Below are 19,504 nucleotides of genomic sequence, written 5' to 3' on the forward strand. Positions count from 1 at the left end.
TTGTCCTCATTTTAAGAGATGATGGAGCAATGAATAGAACAATAATTTATTGAGTATTCACACACTGTATGTATACTTTCATTATACATTTATAGAAGACCTATTGTTTAGTATTTTCTGCTGCAGGCTAGTCTTGTAAAAGAATAGTCTAGAATAGACTCACTCAGTGCATGTGTTGTCCATTTGCCTGTCAGCAATAGTTTTGACATTAAAAACAGGGAGTTTGAGTGACTGCTGGTCTGTCTTAAGGTATGGTAATGAGGCTAATTAGGAGAGATGAGAGCTGAACTGGATATGTGAAGGCAATTATCCGTGAAACTTTTGTCATGCTTTATCTTTATCAGATCTCTCTTTCTCTATTTTTGGCATTTGCCAGTGACACGCAGAATGAAATACTTGAAGTGATAGATATTTTAGAAAAGCAAAGTAAAGAAAGAAGGCAGAAGGAAATTTATATGAGGACATGTCATTATAAAACTGTACAACTCATCATGGATATTGTAGATCAGCAGGAAAAGACCTTGCCTGTTTTATTCTTGTCACTTGCATTTACATGAAGTAAAATCAATTGCTTTTTGTGATAGTGGGCTTACTAGACAACATCATCTCCCCTGTTCAGTGCACATTGTTTTGTTTGTTCTTTTTATGTTATTACTATAACTCCAGCAAACATGTTATTAAGCATACTTGAAAGAAAAACATGCAAAGAGCATGAAAAGAGAATAAAAGTGCATTTGATAGTAATTTTTTTTTTAAAGCTGAAATTTTCTCATTTCTGTTTTCAGGAGGCTAGTGTGATTTACTTTCAGACTTTTTCTTACAATCTAGTACAAACTGATTTTAAGAGAAGCACTGAATAGAGCAAATGAAAACCATGTGTCACAAGTCTTGATGAATCAATGCATATAATCCTCAAAGAAAGAAGGTGATAAATGAAACTTGCACATTAATGAGACCATAACCAGGCTCAATTACTAGGCCTTTTTGAAGAGCCATAGTAACTTCACACATCTTTTTATGTTAGAGAGAAAAAATTACATCCTCTGAGCTGTCTACACACTCCTGCTTCTTGCACTATGTCAAAAGACAGTGTGCCTCTAATCCATTTTTAAAGAGACCATAATGTTTTAGAAAAGCCTATCTATATAAGACACACTCAATGAGTTTTTAAAGGAAAAAAAAAAATAATTGTAATTTAGATCATTTTACTTAGACATTTTATGTGGGTCTACCTGAGTGCCTATAAAGTAATATTACAGACTTCAAGTCAAATTTGTCTTAGAAGTCCTCTCTTCTGAACTTGGTAAAAGTATGGCAAGGAGTATAATGAAAAGATGTGTAATAGAGATTAACATTTTACTGCCCTAATATTTTTCCATTAAGCAGCAGTTCTATTTCTCGGATTTTGTTTTGTAGTACATATGTTAAAAGCTTTGAATTTGGTGCTACCAACATTACACATGTCCAGAATGCCAGCACAAAATACTAGAGGCTTAAAACAATAATCCTAAATCTTACATGAAGGACTGAATTGTATTTTGTGTCTTTAATTTAATTGGCTTTCAGTAATAATAAGGAAAGTGGCTTGGTCTCAAAACCATGGTCTGCTTGCTGCTGTGAGATCTCCGTGTTCTGTAAAGCACAGCAACTGATTGCTGCTATCAGTTGTCACTTCCTTCTCTTTCCCCTGCATTGTTCATGCACACATATAAACACCCAAAACCACCCCATTCTTTCTACACTGCAAAGACTGTAAAAGGAGGTTCTTTTTACAGATTATAATTTGTAGCCATTAGTTTCTTTAATATCTTCTACTGAGCTTTAGTAAAAAGGTTACTGTTACCTCTATGAGAGAGTTCAGAGAACTCCTGTTTCCACTGGCTTTTATGTGATGGAGAAAGACGAAAAACCTTAGCCCACAGTCCACAGGAATAATAGTGTTATTGCTAATGTTAATGGTGACTATGATAATTATTATTATTAATAATAATAATAGCAAACAAAAGGAACCACAAAACTAAAAGACTCAAACCTAAACTGATTTGGCAGTTTTCTATGGAGCAGGAATAAGAGAGTGATCATAGAAATGCCACTTTAGGCATCTGCAAAAGCAGTGCTAGGGACAAAGGACTATGCACGGCACCCTTTCTCGCTCTAGAGTTCAAATTTGGTAGTCACAGTTAGAAGAATCTGGAATACAGATTTGTGCAAGGGGGAAAACTGAAAACAATCTTTAGATCCTTTATCTGTTACCTATGAGCTTGGCTAAACAGACTCCTCATATGCAGTCCTACTCCCTTCAGTTCTTCAGCTCCTCTATTGACTGTCAGTTGTATTTTGCGTGGCTGGTCTTCAGTATAAATTTACAAAGAGAACAAATGTGCCGGTCTCCAAGTGTCACTAGGAAGAGTATGCAAAATCTTGAGATACAGTACCACAACTAAATAATCTATAGAAGTAATTTATATAGTTGCAGAGGCTAACCATTTTTTTTAATAGTGTCTGGATGTCTTTACCATATTTTCATAAGCAGCTGACAGTGGTGGTATATAAACACTTTAAACGTTTTATTATAGTACTGAGGCAACAGGTTACCTATGGTGCTTGCACCCAATAGGTTACTAATGAAGTGTCATTTCCCTGCCTTATTTGGTTTGTGTTGCAACCTTAATTATATTTCAATTTTAGAATAAGCTCTCAAAGTAGTGTACAGGGATTTGGCCACACGACTTGCATTAACATTAATCAAAATCGCGTGTCTGAATTCCCACCATACTCCAAAGGTACCCTGGGATTGTTGGTGGGGATTGTGTGCAGGAGGTGCACGTGCAATAGGTTTTACCACTGGCTTCCTCTTATTCTGAGTTGAAATCCTATTCTTCATACCTGAAATAAGAGGTGGCAGGGAATACTGAAGCCCAGTGTTCACAGGCTGTGTCTGTGAGGTCAGTGACAATTCATGTTTCCCCACTTTATTCCACATGAAGCAGTTTTACTGAGAGGCTGAGGTGGCAACTGTAACACAGAGAATCAGTCATGTGTTTTAGGGAGCTGCAGGATTTTGAGCCTGAGATTGCAAAGCTGCTCAGTAAAATACAGCTTCTTCATCTCTGTCATCATCCTCTGTGCCAACCAAGACTTTCTGAAAAATGGTGATTTATTTTTATCAGTGATGTTCATGTTCTTGGAGTTTTGCATTTTTCCGTGTTTTCCTGTTTCTGGTTACAAAGCAAAGTGTCAAATATTTCCCCTAAGAGGGGAGGTGTTGCAGCAGTTGTTGCAGTCCCAGTGGAGGCAGTGGCTGGAGTTCAGTGAGGCAGCCTGCTCAGAGGTCCTCCTGACTAACTGGAGTAGGCTCCATAGATTACACTTGTTTTGGTGTAGTTGGCCATGGATTGAAAAGGGTTGGTGGTTTTTTTTCATGCAGGTATTGTGTATGCTTCGGTCTCTGGTGGTCACCCACTTATAGACATTATCATGGGTTTAATTCCAGAATTTCTCACAGAACCAAAATAAAATTATATTTTCTGGTCCTCTTTAATACTCAAATGAAGTTTCCTCATGAAAAATAAATTCTAAAAGGACTGTATGTATTGCTCCAGTACCAAACTTAAGAGAGTTTCTGTCTGAGAATTGGGGTCAGTAAAACAAAACTATTTATAAGTTTATCATGGTTATAAGCTGTATTTTTACAGCTATGTCTTCTACTGGCTTCTTTGGAGCATCTTTAAGAGAAGGAAAAAATAAAATATGACCTTCCATGTCTAAACTAATCCATGCATGGCATCAGAAGAAACCTCTAGGAGAAAAACTCTGAAGTTTCTTTGAATATCCTATCTTGGAATTATGGGTGCTGACTGATTAAAAAACAGGAAAAAGATGTTAAGATGTTTAATTTACTGGATTTGAAAGCAGTTACCTCATAAAATAAATAACAGCTTTCCATAATGCTTTTCCATTAATCCATATATGTAATGCAAATAAATGAATAAGAAGTTTCATATCCTGCACTGTTTACAGTGATTCCACCACAACAAGACAGTTTCTATCTGTAGTGATGACTCATTGATTTGATGTAGCACCCCTATATTTGTTTAAAAAAATTCAGTTATGTCCTTTTTGCTGCCTGAGGCTCTAACATTTAATAAAAACAGAACCTCAGGTATTTTCCTGATTTTTGTCTTAGGTCCAATCTTGGATGGATGTGCTTGTGGATGTGCTTAACTTTACACAGGTGAACAGGCTCATGAAAATAAATTAGATTTCTCCGATGCTTGAAATGCATTGCAACTTTTTTTTTTTTTTTGTATGAGCAAAGCTTTTCTGTGCTGTTATAAAATTCATTTTTACACTTTATCACATTCAGATTTACTTTGCTATGGATTCTGTTTTAAACTACCACTTCTAGAAATACAGTGTTTCCACTGTTACATCAGCTAGAAAAAGAGAAAATACATATTTGTGACTTGTATTGCTCCAATGAAAGTGCTAAAAAGAGTTGCCTTAATCCTAGAATCCAGCTAAAACCCATTAAAATCATTAATGAACAAGCCATGAGATACTGTGTAATGAAACAGTTAAAGTAGCACTTGTTTCCTGGCAATGATAGAAAGAATTTTTCGTTTTTGAAAACTGTTTCAAAATAATCTTTCAATGTATAGTCCTTTTCAGTTTGGGACTGTCTGCATCATAAGAGATCTTTTCACCTCCTTTTCAAAGCCATATGAAGCTTGAAATGAAAGATAATTAAAAGAAATCTTGAGTAAACTGTTTTGTGGAGATAGAAGTTTGATGGTTGAATATATAAAAAATTGTAACCAGATGTTGTGCAGAAGCCATAGTAGTTTAAAGATCATGAGCTTTTTCTTTTTTCTTTTTTTTTTTTGCATGAAGCAAAAATATTCTAATTGAAGTTGTCAGCAGGAGTGAGACTAATATGCCTGTATTTGATTAAATAATAGTTTATTTAACATGCAGTGTGGCCCAAAATTGGCTGAGACTAAAATAAAGAAACTTCTTACTATAATTTTTTCTATTTAAATAGTGTGAAAAGTAAACCTAGTTAATGTTAACATCTTTGCTTGATATTCCCAGCTATTATATTATTTTTCCATTTCTGTGGATTATTGGAATGCTTTGCTATCCATTGCACACACATTTTCTTCCTATTCTCTTATTAACTAGTTGGTTGATGAAAGAAACGGTAAAAGAAAGATGTGCAATAAAGTCTGGAATGCACTAGTTGATCAGTCTTAGTACTAAAATCTGTTAGATCTAAGACCATAACTCAAGCTCCTTTAACATTCCCTCTTGCAAGTGTGTACTTTGCACAGAATCTCCAGCAGACACATTAAGAGATATCCATGCATTAAAAGGGTTGTGTGTATTAAAAACACCAGAATACTGAACTATGAGCAGTAGATTTCCTGGCAGTTATTTACTCTATCCAGGATAGCAGTGTTTAATGGATAAGCTCAGAAGAGTAGTGGCTGGGAGTCTTTACTAGGTGAGTGCTAGATTTCTTATTGCTTTACTAATAAACATAGTGATGTCTTCTGAAATTACACGTTGAGCTTTTTTGTCTCTTTTTTTGGTACTACTTTGGTGCTTAAATAACTGTGCAATCGTACGTGGTGCTGTGATAAACAAGGGGATCCCCATCTTGCCTTCAGTGAGTGACCATTGTTAAAAATGGAGGAATTTCATTCTCACTCTGCTCTCTGTAGCTGTTTGGCCTTTTGTGTAAGAACGGGCTGTGTGACTCATGATCCACAGACTGCACTGGATTCAAAAATGAGCCATAAAGTCATGAGTAGCTTGGCTTATTGATGGCATGTGTGTGTGTGTGTGCAAATACATCCCACAGGAACACTTCAAAATGAGGGCTGGGATTAGGCATTTTTAAGGCTGACACATCTTTAAAATAGCTCGTTCCAGTTGTTGTGTTGCCCAAAGTATGGTTTCCCAGTGTTTCTTTTTTCCCTGCCACGGGAGCAGTACCCTTTCAGAGCCCTCACAGGACCCTCTGGTCCCAGCAACTGATGGTACAGTCCTGCCCAGCTGCTTTCTGCTCCTTCCCCTCTGTTCCTGAGACTGTACCCAGTTCTTTGGGCAGCACTGATCTCTCTCCTGCTCCTACAACCTGCCAGTAAATAGCAGACAAGACCAAATTTGTAGGGAGATTACAACATTCTGTAGGAAACTTGTATTCCATTACGAGGCCATTAATCAACTGAAACCTAGGAGAAATCCCAGCCCTGGCTGTGCAGGCAGTCTGTGCTTCAGGACTGTCATTCCCGAAATGGAACATTGTGCAGGTCATCTTCCAGATTAGTCTACCATGTCTGCTCTGGTTTTGCCACACGTGCCAGGGCTCCAAAGGTAGATGGCAAGGCTGTAGTAAAATCAGCCAAGAATTATCCTTACCATAGCAAAAAGCAAACTCAATACAGTCAGTTTTTAATCTTTCTTTTTTCTTCTTCTGTATTGAAAACAGACTGGAAGCAAGTCAGGGCTATGTAGATTTTCTGCTGTCTTCTGTTTTCCTTGTACTTTATGCGATAGGTAAACTGCATATGAAGTAGGAGAGGATTTGTCCTTGATTTGGCAATGGAAGAATCAGTTGCAAAGCACTGATTTGTTGAATGTTGTGGCTAAGTTGCTTAGCTTTGCACTGCTTATAGTAACTTCTGGAAGCTGTTCCCTCATTAACTCAGACTGTTATTAATAAAGGAAACAGGGCCTGGTATTTATATGCTAGGAATTATTTCTGGGAGGTATAACTCATTGGTAATTGCACCCTGATTTTGGAAAGATCTTTCCATATAAAAATCCATACATGTCACATCCACTTACATGTGTGGGCACTATTTAAAAGAGCTGTACTCTCTCTGTATCGTGCTCAGATTTACAGCCTGCTTGAGAGGGTGCAGGATGCTGGTCTTAGGTAGCATTGGCAGCCATCTCAAAATCTCCTCAAAGGATCCTGAGGTTGTTACTGCATGAATCATTCAGTGTTCTCCACACCTTCCTCATCTTCCTGCTGATTTTACTATCAGGGTTTCACTGCCATGAAGTTTCCAGTCATGTCCATTTCCATACGACCAGCCACTAAGGTGTGAAATCCTAGTGCATGACACAGAACCAAAAAATGTTTCCTATAAAATATATGTAGGAAATAAAGGCCCTTCTCTTTTCAGTTCCTGAAAGGGCTTTTGGCAAAGATGCTGATGAAATGGTAGGTTATTTTTTTTCTAGTAGAAAAAAGGCATGCCATTATAAATGTGCTCTCCTTTCTGGTGTACGTATTTTTCCTTCTCACTTCTAAAGATTCCAGTAGGTGATAAAGATAAAGAAAGGGAGTGAAAACAATTTGACATTCACTGTTAAATAAAACCTGTATTAAATTGAAAAGTGAATTCTTAAGAATGTCAGAGTTTTTGTTCTGTCAAGTAAGACAGAAATGGCTTTGAATACTTTTCACAAGTAGCAGCTATGATTTCATACAGCATGTCTAAATTTAAAGGTTTCTTTTTATTTCAGATTTGTATATGTGGGCCTTCTGCAGGCTGGCTTCAAAATCAGATGAATTCTGATACTGGCAGGTGGAAGGTAAAAAGGAAACTGTTCCCTGATGTTTTCTATCTAAAGTCAGATAAATGGAGTAGTAGAAGGGGACCAGTCAGTCCTTCTTTGAGTCCGTGTCCAAGACGTGCGCGAGCGCATGAACACGTACCGGCAGCGCTGTGGTTTCTGCCTCACAGCTACACATGGATCAGCCACAGCCGCTTGGGAGCAGGGCTGCAGAGCTGTTATGCTGATGCCACTTCAGAAAGGAAGGAGAAGGCTTGTTTTACAAGGCATTTCTGCACAGTCAGCTTCATTTAAGAAGACTCCAAAGGATGTGAAAAATAAGGTAGCTGTGGGCTGGCAGGACAGTTTTTGCCATGCCTCTCCTTCAGGCGGTGCCTGATTTCTTGAAAGCCATTTTTCAGTCCTTCACAGCTCTGAACCAACGCCTGAGTATGTGACAGGGTGGGTACATTTTGTCCTCGGCACGCAGAACTCCGGATGGAAAACCCTGCTAAGTTATGTGCTTCTCTCTTACTGCTCTTGTCAGGCTTGTGCCATTTCAGAGAATGACTGCCCCCAGCAGTAAGCTGTCCCTTATCACTTGCATTAGAAACAATTCCTTTGGTGAAATGCAGTCTGATTCCGACAATACAGATTTTGGAGCTGGTGTCTTAAGCAATTTAAGAGCCACTTTCTTAACAGTAAGAGAAAAATTAGACTAGGGCTGCTGGAAGCACTGCTGTGCAGTAATAACAGTATTCTCTCTGGGCAGATGTGAATGAGCAGAAAAAGAAGAGAAGGCATACCAGTTTCTAAGGCTGCAAAGGCAGAAGAGCCCCAAATCCTTCATGAATGTTCCTAAGATAAATATTGTTTGGTATTTGTTATTTGTTTGGTTTGGATTTTATTTTTATTATTTCCTAAATATAGGAAATAATAAAAAATATTTCCTAAATATAGGAAATAAATATTTCCTAAATGTAGAAAATAAAGGGTTGATTCTCCTAAAGGAAGAAAAGAAGAGATTAAGGCTGTTTGGTTAATGAGGTTAAATTTGATTAACAGGGGATTCAGAGTATTCCTTATGACTTTACTTTTTTCTTGTGCTTTTACATGCTTCTACTGCCTCTAGTATTGTATCCAGAAATATTTATTTTTCTGGGTTTTTCTTTCTTTTTTTTTTTTTTCCTTTAACCCTGTGTTGTATCTCAGATTTTAAAGTCTCTAGTCATTGTGCTGTGGCTCTGTCTTGAATTCCATGAAATGTTTCCTGTCAAACTAGGATACCATATGCCCATGTTGGCCTAAAATTCACAATGCATCATGTACCAGAAATAGAAGCTGGTAAAGATTCTTCAGAGATTGTGTTCACTTGTTCCAAAGACCTGGTTTGTTTATGGAAGGGATGCTTGCAGTACATAAACACTATTTAAGGAGAAATGTCTCTAAAATTTAGAACAGTTGTTCTCTTCTTCTCATCTTAATGGTATTTTTAAAGAAAGCTATATAACATCGTATGTTGAGTCTCATTTACAAGTAGGCATTAGGATCTTGATAGGAAAGAGCAAGCAGTGAAATATTTTTGTAAAAACTACTTTAGATACTTTACAATGTTCATTGTAAACATTCTGAAATTATTTACAGTGGAATTTGAAAGTAGGTTTCTCCATTTTTAATAGCTGTGCAGTTTGTAATCTATAAAATTTTGTCTGGTCTATTGTAATTAATACTTTAATAGCCTTGAAATTTAAAATATTTTCTGTTGCAATGCAAATGAATAGCATTCAAGGCTAAAATGGATAGAAATTATTAGAATAGAAGAGTTCTATTCTGTTCTAAGTAATCTAGAGCTTCTCACTGAAGAAAGCTTCACAGAATAGTTGGGGCTGGGAGGCAGCTCTGGAGGTAAATCTAATCCAACGCCACTGCCCAGAGGAACATCAAGCCAGCACATGGTGCTAAGTTCTGTGTCCTGTCAGTTTGGAGTTTCTCCAAGGATAGACACTCCACAGCCTCCCAGGGCAACCTGCTCTTGTGTTCAACAACCCTTACAGTAACAAAGATTTTCCATTATGTTCACGTGAAATTTCCTGTATTTCAGTTTGTGCCTTTGCCTCTTGTCCTCTCACGGAGCACCACTGAGAAGAGCATGGCTCTGTCCTTTCCTTCCCCCCTTATCAGGTACATACTGATAAGATCCCTCTGAGCCTTCTCCTTTAGGTTGCACAGTCACAGCTCTCAGGCTCTCCTTGTATGATAGTAGACTGTGTCTTTTAATCAGATTTGTGGCCCTTGACTGGACTCTCTGATACATCCAGATATTTCTTGTACGGGGAGCCCAGAACTGGACACAGTGCTCCAGCTGTGGCCTCACCAGGGCTGAGCAGAATGAAGGATACCTTGACCTGCTGGCACTGCTTTGCCCAGGGCAACCTGGGAGGCTCTAGGCAATATGAAATGGGTTAGCTTCTAAAAAATACAGAGGTGGTACTGGGGTTTTTTTCCCTCCTCTTTTCTCTATCAGGAGTTACTTCCTTAGGTAGGTGTTGGAGTTGATCACATCTCTAGTCCCTTCTTACTTCCTAAAGCTATCAGAAAGGAAGCCATCAAGTGCTTTGCTGAAACTGTGATCACAGGATGGAATAAGATGATTATGTTAGAACTAACCACTTAGACACAGACTCTGGCATATTGTCTTTTTATCTGGAAGTGTTTGGAATGGATTGGATTAGATGAAAATGTCCATTATAAAAAGGCCACTAATTTTCAATATTTACCACACCGTGGTGTCTGGGATACCACAGTTTCTCCCTAAGCTCACAATAGGAAATAACTATGGTAATTGTGTGGTATGGGTTGGCAAATGTTGATTTTTCTAAATGGAAATCATTCTAGCAACAGCACGTAACAAGATCTGGAATAAGACTGCAGTCCTAAGTGTATTAAAAATAAAAGGTGGACATAGTCTGCTTTGTATCCTACACTAGGAACAGCTTTCTCACAGGGACTGCATGAGACTCAAATTATGGTTATTACAGTTCCTGAACAAGTATAAGTATGTGAGCTATAGCTGCCCATGTGAAACATTTTCTCGTTACATTTTTTCTTTAAATTAAATTAATGGTCCTAAGGGGAATTTTTTTAAAGTACAAGTAACAGGTAAATTTTACCTCACTGATTTTCACCAAGGAGTAGACACCTAATTGACATTTCCTCCCTGAGTCTAGAAGACCTCTATGAAAACTTCAGATCCTAATTTTGTAACTTTGAATTAAAAGTTATTCTTACAGTTTAGTTTCCAGACTTAGGGTGCAAATTTGGAAGGATGTATGTGATCAAAAGTCAGTGGGACTGAGGCTTCTAAGACTCTTAATGGCTTTTGAAATTTTTACCCCTGAGGAGCCTTTCCCCTGCTGATTTTGGCAGCCCTCAGCCAAAATCTACAAATGAGAGTTCCTCTTCTCAGATGCTGGCTTTCTGAGCTATTTTCTGTATAAATAGAGATCACGTGGGCTTTAATAAGGTCAGGGAATGTTTTTTAAATGTCTGTGATTTTTTTTTTTCCCTCAAAACTTAATTTTGCCCATCTGATTTCTGTGGAAGTGGGAACAGATGCCAGAAGCTGAGAACTCCAGCAGCTTTGTGCTCACGCTTGCAGCAGAGCACTTGTGGGAATGGGACCCTCAATTACTATCACATGTAGAGTTCCATACTGGCTCGTAGCTGAGATCTGCAAAAGCAGTCTGCTGCTTCTGCCATGTCGGAGCCAGGGTGTTAGAGGAAATACGGATGGAGCTCTGCTCCAGTTTTGTCTGTTCATTTAATGAGTAAGATTACTTCATGAAAGAAGGGGTACATGGAGTGCCTTCTTGAACATAAATCCTTTGGTACTGGTGACTAAATTTAAGCACCTAATACCATGCTTAGGCACCGTCATAAATGGCTCTTTATCTCAGAAAGTCAGTTAGTTTATAGGAAAGTCTGACTATTGATTTAGATTCCCCATTTGAGACAGCAAAGGTTTGGTAGTTTTGCTTTGTGCCAAGAAGTAAAAGGGTCTGAGGAATTTCCAATTTTCTCGATGTCACTTTCAGCATGCTTAGTTCTGAGGATACTACTTTTAGCCAGTTTCTGATCAGAAGAGTAGCCTAATTTTGTACATTTTAGACCATTTTACATTATGTTTCTAATTTGAAACTAAAATGGAGGAGACTCATAACAACTTAGTTTTGTTTTCTGAGAAAAGCTGATTTTGTTTGGAAGCAGACGGTGTTTGGGAAGGAGCAGTGGTCGCTCTATGCAGGCACTGAGGTTTCAAGCAGCCGTTCAGCATCAGAGCTGCTGCATGAATCTGTTGCAGCAAAGTGCAAGCAGAGAAAGGTTCTGGGGCCAGGATCACAGTTCCCAAACCAGGCTCCCTCTGTCCTGCTTAGGTACACTAATATGTCTACTTAACCATTTTTTGCAGGTAATATTGCTATTATTCCTAAATTAGACTTCTTTTTTTAATCTTATTTTTGAATTCTGCACATAAATACTGTTTTAAAATTGCCTGAGTGGTCAAGCTGATTTAGAAAAGTGTGAAGTTGTTTATCCAGCAACTTGGGAATTTTTACAGCAGTACTTAAAAAGGATTGATAAAACCTGTTGCAAGACTCCATAACTCCATAATTCCGGTGAAGATGCTGAGAGATGCTGCCGGCATCTTTTTGCTGTGTTAGATAAACTGTGAAAAGATAACAGGACTCAAATTTAGGCAGACTTTAATTTAAAGAGTGGCGAGCACACCTCAACAAAGATAATGCGTTACCTTGAGCTGATGTAGAGAAGGAAAGGAGAAAAATGGTGCCTACATGGAGGGGAAACAAAGACAATCAGGGCTTTCTTCTTGAGCAGCTGCAGCCAGTTCCACTAATGGAAGTGCAAGAGCAGAAACTGGCAGCACAAGGTATGCGTTCGTTTTTACAGATGGCAATGCAGACAAGTTGGTAATTGAGAAGGAAGTGGTGTACGTGAGCTGTTTGACGGGGGACAGCCCATTACAGTACTTTCCTGTGTAATTGACTCGGTGAATTATTGGAGGCAGAATTCCTATTCCTCTTGAATAGGTTTCAGTTGCTGCAAAGTGACATCATTCTTGTGCGGGAAATGCAGGTTTTCAGGTTGCTTTTTTGCTGTTTGCTATTGGTCTTAATAAAACCTTAAAAATAAAACTTTGGTTTGCCTCCATGGAAATCTTTGTCATGCTGCTTACATTTAGCAGCAAAATACAGCAGAAGTGAGCCTATACCATAGTGTGCTGGCTGCTTTGAGGCACTGGAAGAGATTTAATGGCAGTCACCTTGTGCAAATTGAAGGCTAAGACCATAAAAATACATTATATCCAGTAAAAGACATTTGAAGGCAACTGCTTTATAAAAAATCATACTTTGTGTAAAATAATTAAATAAATATTTAGCTCTTTGTAAACCAGACTGACATATAGCTAATCAGAAAATATTTCTCATTGTTCATTGCAAATGCCTCATATAATAAATAAGTGGTATAAATATATAAATGATAATACACATTTAAAAAATATGTGTAACTATTTAGTCTTTGTATATGTATTTGGCCTGTCAGAAGATCACGTGCATTTTTAACACACTGTGTTTACAAATTAACTACCACTAACTGTGACAAGGAAATCTTGCCAGCAGAAAAAGTTTTATTATTTCATGTTTCTGCCACTGCAGATCTTGAGGGGGAAACTATGAATTTGCCTTCTGTAACTGTCTGGATTGACAAGGAAATATGATTTTAACTACCTGATTTTCACTGATAAATGCTCAAGTGAATGAAAAATTAGTAAGTCATTGTAAAGTGTGAATATTTAAGCAATCCTATAGTGCATGTGGCTATCAACAGAAGATGAAAGCGATGGTAAATTCCTGCCTGTGGAGCTCAGGCTCTGGCTCAAGGTGGTGTCCAAAGCCACGTCCCTTCCTGCACAGTGGCAAGGGCTGGGTCAGCTGTAACTTGAGGGAGGATGTAAAGGTGAGGAGGTGACAGCGGTGAAGAGTTCCAGCAAGTGATTTACTGGCTTCTTTTCATAGCTCTGTTTTTCTTAATTTAGTAATTTATTTTGACCAGTCATTGTTTTGCTTCGGTACAAATCATCCTAAACTAGTATCTTACTTAACTTCACTAGTATCTTACTTACTTGCTCAACACAACACAAAAAGCTTGTAGTTTGCTGTCTGGTTTTTGGGGTGGAGTTGGGGATTTTTTTTGAGTAGTGAATGCTGCTGTCTCTAAGGTAGCTTTACAAAATACAGCTTCAAATGCTGGGACAAAAACTACTCATCTTCATTTTTGTTGCTGTTAAAAAAATAATTGCAGTTTACATGAACATTTAAATATTTACTCTCCCTAAGGGATCAGGGGTAGGATTCTGAAAGGCTGCACTAGCAGTAATGTTTAATTTACTGTCTGAGTTTTTTCTCTCTCTAAAACCCCCTTGATTCTTCTCATTAAAAGTTTATGATATAGCATATATCATAAAAAGATGCTGTCACGATACAGCATTAAAAATTCCTCTAACTTTCTATATGAATTGAGTGTGTAATTTTGACTTTACTTTTTGACATTTTTACTTTCTTTTTACCTTGTCTTTCCTAATGTCTTTCTTATGTCTCTTTCAAATACAGCTGTTTAATGCAATTGTTCTTGAAAATGTCTTAGATAAAGAGTTTGGATTTGGCACATTAAATTGATGTAGAGGCATCTGTTAACTCATACTTAAGGTTGAAAATAACTTCTGCTTTAATACTCTGCTTTTTGTGTTTTGGTTTTTCACTTCTGGGACAAAAATTTGCCATGTCTGGTGTATTCCTAAAAGGTGTTGAGGTTATAAGGGAAGGAAGCCTCAAGGAGTTTCTTTTTAATTTAAACATAGTTACAGCAAAAGCAACTAATTTTTTAAAATGTGAAACTTCACAGAAACATAGTTGTGTCTGTTTTCACAGTAGAGAGAGAAAGCAGTTTTGATTAAAAACATTCAGAAAGGTCTGAGTGCCTTTGCAACCAAAAGAAATGAGGTCTGAAGGATGCCTTTCGCATCCTAATCAGAAGAAAGTAGTGCTTTCTCCAATATCCAGATGCTGTCCTGCTGCCCAGGTTTTAAACTTTAATCTAAACCTCACCAAAACTCAAGATAATCAAATACCTGCTTAGATAAGGAGAACAAAGCAGGAATGACATAGTGGGTGTGGAACAAGAAACTCTTTCAAAATTACAGCAGTGCAAACACAACAAAGATAGATGCAACCATGAGTGCACTATGCTGTTTTTCTGTACTGTGTGGTAGCAGCCCAATGAGACCAGCTGCTTACAATTGTTGCTCTCCACAGAAAGTCACCTGGCTCATACTGAGCATGAGTGCAGCTTTCCTGCAGCTCTCCCTTTGGACCTCCCGTGTTGCAGGAGAGCATCCAGAGCCGGCGTTTTGCCTTTTTTCAGTGAGGCATATATGGTCATATTCCCCAACTTCATCGTTGGAAGTAGGTCAGCCACATGCTTATTACTGGGCAACACTTGTGATTTCACTGTACCTCATGTTCTGGAGCCATGATTAACAGTGTGCTCTGTTTCTGGCACATTAGAGAGGCCAGAGATGGTAAAAAATCCACTCAGTCCTCATCATATCATCGTTTCATGTTGGGAAAGTGGAAGCAATCAGCAATAAGACAAGTTTTGTTGTGTCCAAAACAAAGAGGGTGATGTAAGAAAAATCCTTGGCTGCTGCTTGTGGAGCCTATTTGAGTTTCTAAAAGCATCTTCTGGCAGAAATTTTGAAAACAGGATGTATTTGGCACTAGCAGAGTGTCAGGCACCATTGCTTAGTCTAGCTAGCTAAAAAGTCACAGTTCCTGAGCACCGTTTTTGGCTGTGCTCTTGAAGGATATATTTTGCTACATGAACTTCTACTGAAAAATACCCTGAAAGTTCAGTATATTATGAAATATTTTTGTGTAATGTGGAGTATAAGTAGTCTTCTGCATGGCTACAAAGTTTGGAATCGTGTGAACTGTAGAGTCAATCCTTTAAATCGAAAGCAGCTTTTATGAAAAGCCTGGCAAGACACCTGAGTGAATCACTTGTTATCATACTCTCTGCTGGTTTATTGCTTAGCAGAAAGGACTACTAATAATTGCCTTGTTTCAGTGATGTGTGGGTAACTAGTGAAAATCATCTAAGGAGTTAAAAAAAATTAGGCACTGGGGCTTGACGCTGTATGTACCAAGTTTCAGACTTGTTCAATTTGAAATGGTCAAGATATGAAACCATAAAAAATGTGAGTAAATACTCTGCATATCAAGGGTTGTTATGCAATTACATGCTTTCATCATGGTTCTTACCAAGGGAAAACAGTCAATAGAGAGGTCTGTAAGACATATTCAGTGAATAATTACAAATTTTCATAATTTAGATACATAAAAATAATAATCCACTTGTTACTTTGCTACTGCTACACTAAAATGAGTGCATACTTTTATTTTCCCCCGAGCAAAGCCACTCTGACTGTAGATTTGTTAGAAAGTTATCTGAAAAACTTGAAATCTCCTGTCCGCCCACCCCCCAGTTTGGCCGATCTCCAAATTATAAACAGCTGAACTGATTTAAATAAAGTTTTCAGTACCAAGAAAGAAGAAAAAGAAAAAAAGTTACATCTGGGCTGACAAAAACATACGCCAAGTTTCAGCCTAATGTGATTTGAGACAACTGTGATATTAAACGCCCAGACCTCGGAACTGGAATGGAAATAGAGACAGGCTTTTCTCTGCACTGGCCCCTTCAGGATTTGAGATTGTAATGTAGTGGCTGTAAGGCCCCAGATGATTAAAGCCTGACTTAGTAGATACATATTTTAGTTATTTGGACCCTTTTGGCTCATTCTTCCAAGGATGTACATGACATTTGCATTGATAACTGCAGACAGTGCTAGTGGCATTGATCACAGACTGAAATCTTTTTATCTGTGGCTCAGACTCTCTCATGACTAGTCATGTTGACCTACATTTACTATGCTGATTTAAGAAATTAACTGTGGTAGGATCACATTAGAATGGGAGCAAAAGTTCTCTAACATATTTCTTGAGAATGGTAGTGGTGGTGCTTAGCAGGGCACTTGAGCCCATGGCTGGGTTTCATGGGGGCTGTGGGCCATAGCTGCTGCACAGGCTTTGCTGGATTTGAGCTCAAGTGCCTATTTCTTTGCAAGACTACCCAGAAATGCAGCAATATTGAGCAATATTATTGATGAGTTGAAGTGATGAGTGTGCAAAGCCAAACAGACCCATGCAGAGGTACCATCACTAACAGAATTGCTAATAAACATTTAGCAAAAAAAAATTAAATAATTTCTGCTGAATAATTAAATAATTTCAATGACTTCTAAAACTTGATATATGAGAAGTAAAGGCCTAGGTTTTTGTTGTTTTTCTTTCTAAGAAACATTATTTGTTTAAGATAATAGGTTTGCTACATTGTAGGCTTTTTAAAAAGCCCTCCAATTTTTTTTATTGCAGACATGAAAATTTCTGAGGTGTATTTTGACAGGCAGGTCCACTCTGTGGTTAGTAGCATCTGAGAGTCAAGAATCTTTAGTCCAATTCTGCCATAGTCCTGTTTTGTGGCAGGAAATCCATTCTAAAGCTGTGTGTCCCCACTATAAATAGCTGTTTTGTAACCAAAATGCTCAACGAAGTAGCAGCATTTAAGTTTTTCCAGAGGTGTTTCAATTGTTCATTTATTAGTATATATAAGCTATGTTGAAACACTTTAATACTGAAATAATCAGTGTTGATTATCCTGTAAGGTCCTTAAATAGTACAGAAATCAGAGAATGTAAAGTAAGATAAGGTGCAACACAGAACAGCACAAAAGAGGAATTTACAGACTCTGCATTAAATCTAGGGAAGGATGTTTAGCTGGACTACTTGAAATTTTAAGCAGATAAATATTTGTAAGTAGTGAATAAGCAGACGTATAGAATTTCAATACAAACAGCTACTGCTATGTATTTTGTAGGTTTTTGTCAGCTGTAGTCATTGCATGATTTCACTGCAACTAATACCCAGTTTGAATCAGATCTTTCTTTAGAAAAGAGAGAAAAAATGAGTTGCTTTTGTCAATGTTCTATAGATATACTATCTCCACTGCATTTAATGAAAATTTCTGTGTAACTTTACCTTCTGTCCCCCTTCAGGTGTGTAGAAATGCAGCACACAAACTAGACTGCTCTCTCTATATTTTAATAGTCTTCCATGTCTTTGTAAAGGGTATTTCCCAAACTCAGGGAGCACAAAGAGAAATAAAACAGTGGAAAGACTGACTCAGATTAAGACTCCACTTGGTTAATACACCACACTGTAAGAAACTGTAGACCAGCATACAAGAAGTAGGAATGAAAAGGAACAGTTCTGCAGTGGTAGCTGAATCCTGGCCATATAAAGTCATTCAATGTACTTGTAGATGAGTGCACCTTTCCAGGGCTTATATGCAGAACTAGTTAGATGTTTGCTGAAGGACATCAACTACTATCTAGTTCTCCCCCTAACTACACTGAGAAAAATGTCATATACTACTGCATCTGATTTAAGAGGCAAAATAGGGGATGATGTACGGGCGTGAGAGAGGGATTATCTTGATGACAATCTTGATTTTATTGTATCACTTTAAAGTACCACAACCTGCTCTACAAATGGAATTGTGTTCTTGGTTTAAAAGGGCAATTGTTAGCCTGACTTTGTGCTCACTAAAAACATTTCCCCAATCTTGTTAAATTATTGCACTCATTTCAGATTTTTATGGCTGTGCAGCTTACCAGCCCTCGTTTCTTTACGTTTCATTCATTTTCCTTGTATTGATGATTAATGGAGGATGTCGAACGTTAGAGTGAGCAGGCATCAGCAAATGCAAGATCATAATTAGTTTAGCTGACGAGGGCCTCTGATAGCACTTGCATCTGGATGGAAAAATTACCCTATAGGGAACTGGCTGCTCACCAGGTCTTTTTAGTGATACATTGTGAAACACCCGATGAATCAAATGCCCTTTCAATGCCAAGAAAGTGTTCCAGTCTTGAAGCCAAAATTATGTCTGCAGAAAGCTTTCCATTTGAAATGTATCAGAGTACAATTATAACCATTGTATTTCTTTGGCATGAGCACCAGTCTTCTTCAGTATGAACTAAAGTTAAATAAATTACTTAAATTTTATGAAACCCTGAAATTTTTACTTATAGTGTTAGTAATTCTTAATTTATAATAAAATTAGTTTTCACCCAGACTATTTTCCCTGTACTCACTCATTCGTATCTTAGTTGGTGAAGGTTTCTTACTGATCATTTTTTCCCTTTGCAAAAAGGGAACAGAGTTAAAATTCGTATTTTCTTTTCAGCAAAAGAATTCCATTTCCTGCTTATTAGTATTTGGGGCCACAAACACAGCCTGACTTTTGTTTAAATGAGAAGTTTAATGGAATCATTACTCCATAGAAAAAATTTAATGAGCAATACTCATAAACATGCCTACTTTTAAATATTCCTGGATCATTATGAAAGCTGATGAATGCACAGCTCAGTCTGGTTAAAATCAATTTGTATTTAGGGAAGCTTTACTGTGCCCTTCTTCGCCTGACTAAAATAAAATAAATAAATAAATCTATCTGTTGATGAGACAGTGTTTTCTGGGACTTCGTTTGAAGTTCAGAAGAGGTCTCATTCAAGAATATTGTACTTTTATTTGTTCATATGGGCTGTAGGAATATATGGTAGCTTGTACTGATTTCAGAAATAAGTGGAAAATACAGTATCATGTATGCAAATATAATCTGTTAAAGGAATTAGTATGAGACAGGTACAAACTGTAATTAATTGTTAGATGGTGTT

The 19,504-nt window shown here is 37.6% G+C and overlaps 1 protein-coding gene across 6 annotated transcripts in view; it reads left to right on the forward strand.

The window, feature by feature from the left end:
- The window catches only part of TRPS1 (transcriptional repressor GATA binding 1), a 212,218-nt gene that overhangs the window by 180,769 nt on the left and 11,945 nt on the right, over positions 1–19,504 (forward strand). The window lies entirely within an intron of this gene.

The sequence above is a fragment of the Agelaius phoeniceus genome, chromosome 1 (genome assembly GCF_051311805.1).
Source record: "Agelaius phoeniceus isolate bAgePho1 chromosome 1, bAgePho1.hap1, whole genome shotgun sequence".
Lineage (NCBI taxonomy): Eukaryota > Metazoa > Chordata > Aves > Passeriformes > Icteridae > Agelaius > Agelaius phoeniceus.